The sequence below is a fragment of the Gymnogyps californianus genome, unplaced genomic scaffold, assembly GCF_018139145.2.
Source record: "Gymnogyps californianus isolate 813 unplaced genomic scaffold, ASM1813914v2 HiC_scaffold_42, whole genome shotgun sequence".
NCBI classification, from domain to species: domain Eukaryota; kingdom Metazoa; phylum Chordata; class Aves; order Accipitriformes; family Cathartidae; genus Gymnogyps; species Gymnogyps californianus.
This window is the reverse complement of record NW_026114312.1, coordinates 439,398-447,931: the sequence shown is the minus strand read 5'-3', so window position 1 is coordinate 447,931 and position 8,534 is coordinate 439,398. Positions and strand designations below refer to the sequence as shown.

The 8,534-nt window shown below is 52.6% G+C and overlaps 2 long non-coding RNA genes across 2 annotated transcripts; both read right to left on the bottom strand.

The window, feature by feature from the left end:
* Positions 1 to 2,281: 2,281 nt before the first annotated feature.
* On the bottom strand, positions 2,282 to 2,701 carry LOC127028770 (uncharacterized). The gene is made up of 3 exons (XR_007768061.1): positions 2,633 to 2,701; positions 2,487 to 2,549; positions 2,282 to 2,397 (listed from the first exon to the last, which is right to left on the bottom strand). It is a non-coding gene; the product is annotated as an uncharacterized LOC127028770 (long non-coding RNA).
* A 2,895-nt stretch (positions 2,702 to 5,596) lies between these two features.
* LOC127028778 (uncharacterized) lies at positions 5,597 to 6,066 on the bottom strand. The gene is made up of 3 exons (XR_007768071.1): positions 6,047 to 6,066; positions 5,742 to 5,805; positions 5,597 to 5,652 (listed from the first exon to the last, which is right to left on the bottom strand). It is a non-coding gene; the product is annotated as an uncharacterized LOC127028778 (long non-coding RNA).
* Between the last annotated feature and the right edge of the window lie 2,468 nt (positions 6,067 to 8,534).

The window sequence follows — 8,534 nt, the reverse complement described above, 5'->3', positions numbered from 1 at the left end:
CAGGGCCGTACCAATGCACACAAAACCAAATACAGAGCAATACAATGCAACACAGTCTCAAACGGCGGTCAATACAAATACGGAGCGCTGCAACGCAACCACAATACAGGGCCGTACAATGCAAACAAAACCAAATACAGAGCGATACAATGCAATACAAAAAATACAGAGCGATACAATGCAAGACGCTCAAACGCGGTCGATACAAATACGGAGCGCTGCAACGCAAAACCCACAATACAGGGCCGTACAATGCAACACAAAACCAAATACAGAGCGATACAATGCAAGACGTCTCAAACGCGTCATCAAATACGAGCGATACACATGCAATCACAAAACCAAATACAGAGCGATACAATGCAAACAAAACCAAATACAAGAGCGATACAATGCAAGACGGTCTCAAACGGCGTCGATACAAATACGGAGCGCTGCAACGCAAAACCCACAATACAGGCCGTACAATCAACGCAAAACCAAATACAGAGCGATACAACGCAGACGTCTCAACGGCGTCGATACAAATACGGAGCGCTGCAACGCAAAACCCACAATACAGGGCCGTACAATGCAACACAAAACCAAATACAGAGCGATACAAGCAAAGACGTCTCAAACGGCGGTCGATACAAATACGGAGCGCTGCAACGCAAAACCCACAATACAGGGCCGTACAATGCAACACAAAACCAAATACAGAGCGATACAACTGCCAAGACGGTCTCAAACGGCCGGTCGATACAAATACGGAGCGCTGCAACGCAAAACCCACAATACAGGGCCGTACAATGCAACACAAAACCAAATACAGAGCGATACAATGCAAGACGGTCTCAAACGGCGGTCGATACAAATACGGAGCGCTGCAACGCGAACCCACAATACAGGCCGTACAATGCAACGCAAAACCAAATACAGAGCATACAATGCAATACAAAACCAAATACAGAGCGATACAATGCAAGACGGTCTCAAACGGCGGTCGATACAAATACGGAGCGCTGCAACGTGAGACAAGATGCTATACAGGGCCATACAATGCAAGACAGTCTCAAATGGCAGTACAATTTCAAATATAGAGCAATACAATACAAAACCGATACAGAGCCAAACAATGCGGTACAAATTCAAATAGAGAGCAACACAACACAAGATGGTCCCAGACGGCAGTCGATACAAATACAGAGCGCTGCAATGAGACAAAACACGATACGGGGTTGTACAATGCAAGGCAGTCTCAGGTCTCAGCTGATACAAGTACAGAGCAATGCGATACAAAACCAAAGACGGAGCGATACAATGCAATACGACACAAAGCGCTGCAAAAGCGAGGCGGTCTCAGATGGCAGTCAAAACCGGTAGAGCGTTGCAATGCAATACAAACCCAGAACAACGGATGTTGTGACAAGTCAGGCTTTAAGACCTAAGCCCGTAAGGACACAGGATGAAATGCTGTAGGGGATCTCCACAGAAACACAACTTTCAAAGAGCAGAGCTGTCGTTCCGGCCCGGATCGCCTCCGCAAAGGCGACCGTCCGGCAACATCCATGATGCAAAACACCCTCAAGGCTCCCTTCACGAGACCCGAAGCGCTCGACAGGCCCTATGCGAAACCGACAAGCATTAGAGACCCTACAGACGCCTACCGAGGTGCGTGACGAGTGCAGAGGCCGTGGGCCAGAACATAGAGACCTGCAAAAAGCACCGTATGAGACGGAACGCGCACGACGCAAATGACGCTAGACACGGGCCGGAACATTCGCATCCTGCAGAACGGACCCCGGGCCCGCTATCCGCCCCAGACTTAACGGAGCCTAAATATGCCCTCTCTGCAACCCTGACATTAAACCTCCTTCTGCCCCCCCCCCCACCCGCCGCTTTTGCCCCTTGACTTACCTTTCAGAGGACGGGATCCAGAATCCATCCTCATCAGGAGCACATCGTCTAACCGGGATGCTCCCGCATTCACCGGATTCCTCTTCATCACCCGCAACACAGAGCGCCGCCAGTCACCGACACGCCGGCCGCGCCGACCTCTACCGCGACGACACCCTCCCCGCAAGTGCCACACCGCTCCCAAAAAATCAGTTGTTGCGGCCAGCATCTCCCGTGGAAGCCAGAAAACCGAGAGATAAGCGCCCGTCGTAATCGGAAGCGATAACCCGCTCTGCGGTTCCCACCCTGCCGCTCCTCTCTCCTCCGCCGACTCGCCTCAAATCCTCAGCCGTTTGAGGAAAGCCTTCGCGCACCGCAAAACCAAAGACAAACGCTCGGCCGAGTTACCGTGAGCTCCTCGGAAATTTGAGCCGGAGCAGACCGCTTAACGAGTCTCTCGCCTTTTCTCGAACCGCTTGTGGCTGTGCAGCTTCGCCCCTCTGCAAAGGAGCACGGCCCCTGCCAAAAAAAGAGAAAAAAGTACATGCTGACATATCGCCCAAATCCTCCGCCCGCTCACGGCGCTTCCTCTCTCCCGCCTCCTTTACCTCGGCCGCTCAGAGTCAGATTCTTCGGTCCTCTGTGCCGAGCCCTGCCCGCCCTCTGTAAATCTGAAACAAAAGTATGATTTTAGCTACATCAATAATACGACACCACAAAGAAGCGCTACTTCAGCACACCGGTCATCGCTCACCTTGCCAAAGTCCGCTCCGGTGCGGATATCCCGCTTCATACATCGATTTGCATCTAGAAAAGCATAAACTGAAAAAAGCATAAGCCAGTCAGAACCGCCGACAGTTGTGCCGATCCTCCGACATCAGACGCCGGCCCGCCTTCACCCGGCGCTCTGCTCGCCTCTTCCGTCGTCCTTCGGCACGCGGCTCATCGCTCCGCATCGGAAAAACCCAAACAAACCGTGTAAAGCGAGTCACCCGGATGCTGACCGATAGCTTGGCGAGACAAAAGGTCCGTCTTCTTTTTGCGTGTGCCTTCTAACTACACCGGGAATAAAAAAAAAGGAAAAAAACCAAACCCCAGATATTGAGCCCCACATATACAAGCTAAGGCACATTCAAGATTCAACCCGCTCGACCGCCGCGCAAACTGCCGCTCCCAGAAGGCCAGAGTCTGACCTCCGGCACCTGCAAAACGCAATGAAAATAACTCTGTGGCAGCTGTCTACAGCTACTGGCCCAGAGATGAACCCGTACGGTCTTTGTCAAAACAATTTGAGCAGATCAACATATTATCACAACACCGTGCCTTGCTACACCGCATTGCTACACCCCTGGGCAGGGCAGCTCCAACCCCGACACAGACCGACACCGCACACAGACGCCACAAATAACGTGACCGTGAGACACGAGACGACCGCGAGCGAGAAGACCGACTGCCGTAGGAAGATGTGGCCGACAGAGAAGCCTACGGTGCCACGATGGCGCAGATGCTTTATAGCGGCCTCGAGAAAGAGAGGTGACCGCTGCGGCCTGCGAGAGAAAGCTACCATCAAAGCCAGAATGATGGATGCATAAGAAGCCAGGCTTTAAGACCTAAGACCGTTAAGAACATGGGAACGAAACCCTAGAAGACAACTCTGTACAAACAGAATTCTCAAGAGCAGCGCGCCACAAGCGCCACCTAGCTCACCACCTCGAGAGATGACCGCTCAAAAACATCTACGGCGCGACGCGTGCCAGACCGATCCACGCTTTAAGCTACAATTGCAAGACAAGAAGGCTCGATGGGTGCTATGCCAATGAGGCGATGCGCTCGGACTCTCGGGAAGGCTACCGAGGTGCCTGCCGATCAAAGAGCTACAAAGACGTTAAGACCTGATAAAGGTATGGTATAAGACACAGAAGACAGACTACACAAACTACACAACACAGAGACAGGCTGGAACTGCCCTGCCCACCCTAGTCTTGTGCTGAAGAGTTCCTGGACGGCCCTCTCCCCTACGCTAACTTCAAAACCCCTCCCTGCAGTTCCCGACCTCGTCCCCTCCCCCTGGGGCCCGCTCCCCATCCCTGCTCCCTCAACTTAGCTTTCAGAGGGCCAGGGGTCTGAATCCATCCTCGACAAAAAAGTCACATCAGCTAGCCAGCATGTTCCTACAGTTGCCAAGCTCTTCATCATCTGCAATAAAACCAAAAGACAAAACAGTGCTGACAGCATCGCACCAGTCAACACCGACCTCTTCCACAACACCTCCCTCCTCAAAAGGGCCGTAGCATTCCCCTTACCCTCATCGTAGCTTTTGGCTACTAAGATACTAAGACACACCAACGTACAATTGTGCTTGAGAAGTCACCGGCCCCGTGATCCTCCTTGCTAATACCCAGCTCACCTCAAATGCTCATCCAATTCCAATATAGACTCTTTTTCCCATTCCACCTACCCCTGACTCCACACCCCAGGCAGAGCAGCTCCAAGCCAAAACACACACATGCACAGACCGACACCACAAACAACGCAACTCAAAGATGAGAGAAAACTCTCAGCAAGAAGAACAACTCCCAGACGGGAGATGCTGTCAGTCAAGGAGACCTGCAAGGCTTCAACGGTGAGGCAGGGAGGCTCTACGGCAGCCCCAGAAAAAGAGTCTAACGTGATGGCCCGTTACAAGAAGTTGCTGTCAAAACTAAGATGATGGATGCGCAAGAAGCCCGGCTTCAAGACCTAAGAACGTGAGGACGCAGGGAAGAAGCCCCGGTCCGTGAAAGCGGATGGCTAGAGAACAGAGCTGCTGACACAGCCTGGAACAAGAGAGCAGAAGAGGACCGACCGGAAGCTGCCGAGAAGCAAGACCGATCCACACTTTACATTTGTTACGCAAGAAAAGCGGCGCCCGATTGGCACTATGCCAATGAGTACGGGCATTCGAGACCCTAGGGATGGCACCCGAGGCGCATGCCACGCTCCTTGAGTGAAAAGAGGACATTGAGACCTGAGGAAGGTCTAAGACACAGAAGACAGACTACACAGACACCACAACAACACAGACACAGGCTGGAACTGCCCTGCCCGGCACAAGATAGCGTCATGCTGAAGAGTAACCCGCTCCCCTTACAGGCCCAAAGGGGACTGTTCCCGGACACCCCTCTCCCCTACTGCTAACTTCAAAACCCCTCCCTGCAGTTCCCAACCTCGTCCCCTCCCCCGGGGCCCGCTCCCCATCCCTGCTCCCTCAACTTAGCTGTCAGAGGGCCGGGGGTCTGAATCCATCCTCAGCAAAAACCACATCAGCAAACCAACATATTCCCGCAGTTGCCAGGTTCCTCTTTGTCACCTGCCAAAAAAAAAAGCCACCAGTACCAGCAGTAAGCATCGTGTCGGTCGACACAGACCTCTTCCACAACGCCCTCCTCCTCAAAAGCAACGTGGCTTTCCGCTCACCCGCTCCACAGGAATTCCAGTGTCGGACGCTGCGGCCATCATTGCTCGTGCCACCTAAGATACCAAAGACAGAAAGCTACCGTTGCGCTCGTGAGAGGTCACCGCCCGTGCTCCTCCTCGCCACTACCCCAGCTCACCTCAAATGCTCATCCAATTCCAAAGGCTGCCCTCAGGGTACCTGCAAGACCAAAGAGAAATGCTTAACGGAGTTGCCATACAACACTTTGCTATTAGACACCGACCCGGCCGACAACAGCCTCACCTTCTCAGACCGCTCGTCAGCATGCGGCTTCGCCCCTCCGAGCCTGCTTGCAGCATCTGAAAAAAACCAAAGCAAAAGGCACATGCTGAGATACTGCCCAAAACCACGGCCTGACCGCACCTATTCCCATCTCCCGCTCCTTTACCTCGGCCGCTCGCTGACCCTGCCTCTGCTGTTTACAGGTTGCCACGTCGAGGCTCGGGTACCACCTATAAGAGACAAACAACAAGGACGCTTCTAACTTCACCAACACTACGACACCTGAAAAGTAACTGCTGCTTCAGCCCGCTAGACAGGGATCACCTTGCCCGAGAGAGCTCTAATGCCAATATCCTGCTTCCCACCTTCAAAATAAAAAACTCAAAACCTATAAGCTAGTCATCTAGCCACCGGTCACATCTTCCCTCCGACAACACTCACCGACCCACCTTCTTACGTCGCTCCGCTTACCTCTTCCGTCGCTGTTTGGTGCGTATCTTGTCCCTCTGCATCTGAAAAAAATTATTATTAAACAAGTCACCTGGATGCTGAATGATAGCTTAACGATTCCAGAGGTCTTGATGCCATTTAGGAATACCATCTGGCATCCAACAGCAGCCTGCCAATAAAAAAAAATCTGGTCGTGCCCCGGGTCTCTGCATAGCGCTACAGGAATACTCTCCTCGCCTGCTGCCTACCTGGCTGTTTGCTCTGAAATGGACTGTACGCTCTTTGCCTACAAAGTCTAGGCTTATCAACACATTAGCCTTAGAATCTTGTTGTTACTCTTTTGCTGGCTACCACCGCTATGCCCGCAGGCAGAGCGGCTCCAACCCAGACACAAACGTGCACAGACCAACGCTGCACACAAGACAAATGACATGACCCAGACACATAAAAAAAGCTCTCAAGAATGACTCTGGACAAGAGACATCATCGGGTGAGAAGACCAAGGGGCCCATGAAGAAGGCTCTATGGCAGCCCGAGAAGAGTCGAGCACTGTGGCCCGTGACAAAAAGACATGGCTGCAACAGGGATGAGGAACGTGCAAGGAGCCTAAGAACGTAGGGATGACCGTAAGAATGTAGGGATGCAGGGAAGAAGTCCCAGAACAGGTATCCACGAAAACGGACCACTCAAGATCAGAGCTGCTGACGCAGCCCAGAACGATGCCGCAAAGAGAGGACCGACCGGAAGCCTCTGAGAAGCAAGACCTATCCACGCTTTAAGCTTGCAACGCAAGAAAAGAAGCACCCGATTGGCACTAGGCCGATGAGTACGGGCATTCGAGACCCTAGGGATGGCACCCGAGGCGCATGCCGCGCTCCTTGAGTGAAAAGAGCAACGAGGACATCGAGACCCGAGGAAGGTCTAAGACACAGAAGACAGACTACACAGACACCACAACAACACAGACACAGGCTGGAACTGCCCTGCCCTGCCCACACTAGCATCGTACCGAGAAGTAACCTGCTTCCTTTAGCTGCCCAAAAGGAACTGTTCCTGGACAGCCCTCTCCCCTACGCTAACTTCAAAACCCCTCCCTGCAGTTCCCAACCTCGTCCCCTCCCCCGGGGCCCGCTCCCCATCCCTGCTCCCTCAACTTAGCTGTCAGAGGGCCGGGGGTCTGAATCCATCCTCGACAAAAAAAGCCACACCCATGTCAGCTAACTGGGAGGTTCCTACAGTCACCGTGTTCCTCTTCTTCATCTGCAATAAAAAACCAAATAGTGCCAGCAGTAAGCATCACATCGATCAATGCCGGCCTCTTCCACAACACCCCCCTCCTCAAATGTGCTGTGGCATTCCGCTCACCTGCTCGTTCCAGAGTCGTACGCCACGGCCACCGTCGCTTGTGGCACCAAGAGACCGAGAAAAAAAAAAAAGAGTTACTGTTGCGCTTGGGAGAAGTCACCGGCCCCGCGCTCCTCCTCGCTCCTACCCCAGCTCACCTCAACTGCACATCCAATTCCAAAGGCAGCCCGCACGGTGCCTGAAAACCAGAGAGAAACGCTTAACTGAGCTGCCATACAATACTGTGCTACTAGACACTGACCCGGCCCACAACCGCCTCACCTTAGACTGCTCATCAGCACGCGGCTTCGCCCCTCTGAGGCTGCGTACGGCACCTGAAAAAAAATGAAGAAAAATGCACATGCTGAGATACTGCCTGAAACCACAGCCTGGCCGCAGCAACTCCTCTTACCCTCTCCTATACCTGGCCGCTCGCCCGCCTGGCCTCCGTCGCTTTGGGCGGCCACGTTGAGGCTCGGGTCCCACCTGTGAAACACAAACAAACAATGCTTACAACTTCACCAACACTATGACACCTGAAAAACAACCGCTACTGCAGCCCACTAGACATTGCTCACCTTGCCCGAGTCGGCTCCGGTGCCGATATCCTGCTTTGCTCATCGCTTCACACCTTCAAAAAAAAAAAAAAACACCCCACACCACAACAGACCACGCACCATAATGTAGTCATATAGCCACCAGTCCCACCTTCCCTCCAACACCACATGCCGACCTACCTTGTCACGGCGCTCAACTCTCCTCCATCGCTCTTTGGTGCGTATCTTGTCCCTCTGCATCTGAAAAAAAAATTATTAAACAAGTCACCCAGATGCCAATCAGTAGCTTAACAGTTCCAGAGGTCTTGTTTCTATTTAGGAATACCATCTAGAGTCCAGCTACAGCTTGCCATTAAAAAAAAAAAAAAAACCAGACCAAACTTTAAGCCCCACACATACCAGCCTTCACACCTTTGAGATTCAGTCTGCTTCCCTACCGCTGAACAGCCCCTCCCAGAAGCTCCAATCGTCTCCATAAAACGCTACTGAAATGACTGTCCACGCAGTCTGCCGGCAGCTACTCCATCCGAGATGACTGTACAAGCCTTGCCTACATGGTTGAGGCATATCAACATATTAACCGTAGACTCTTTTCGCTATTCCACCTA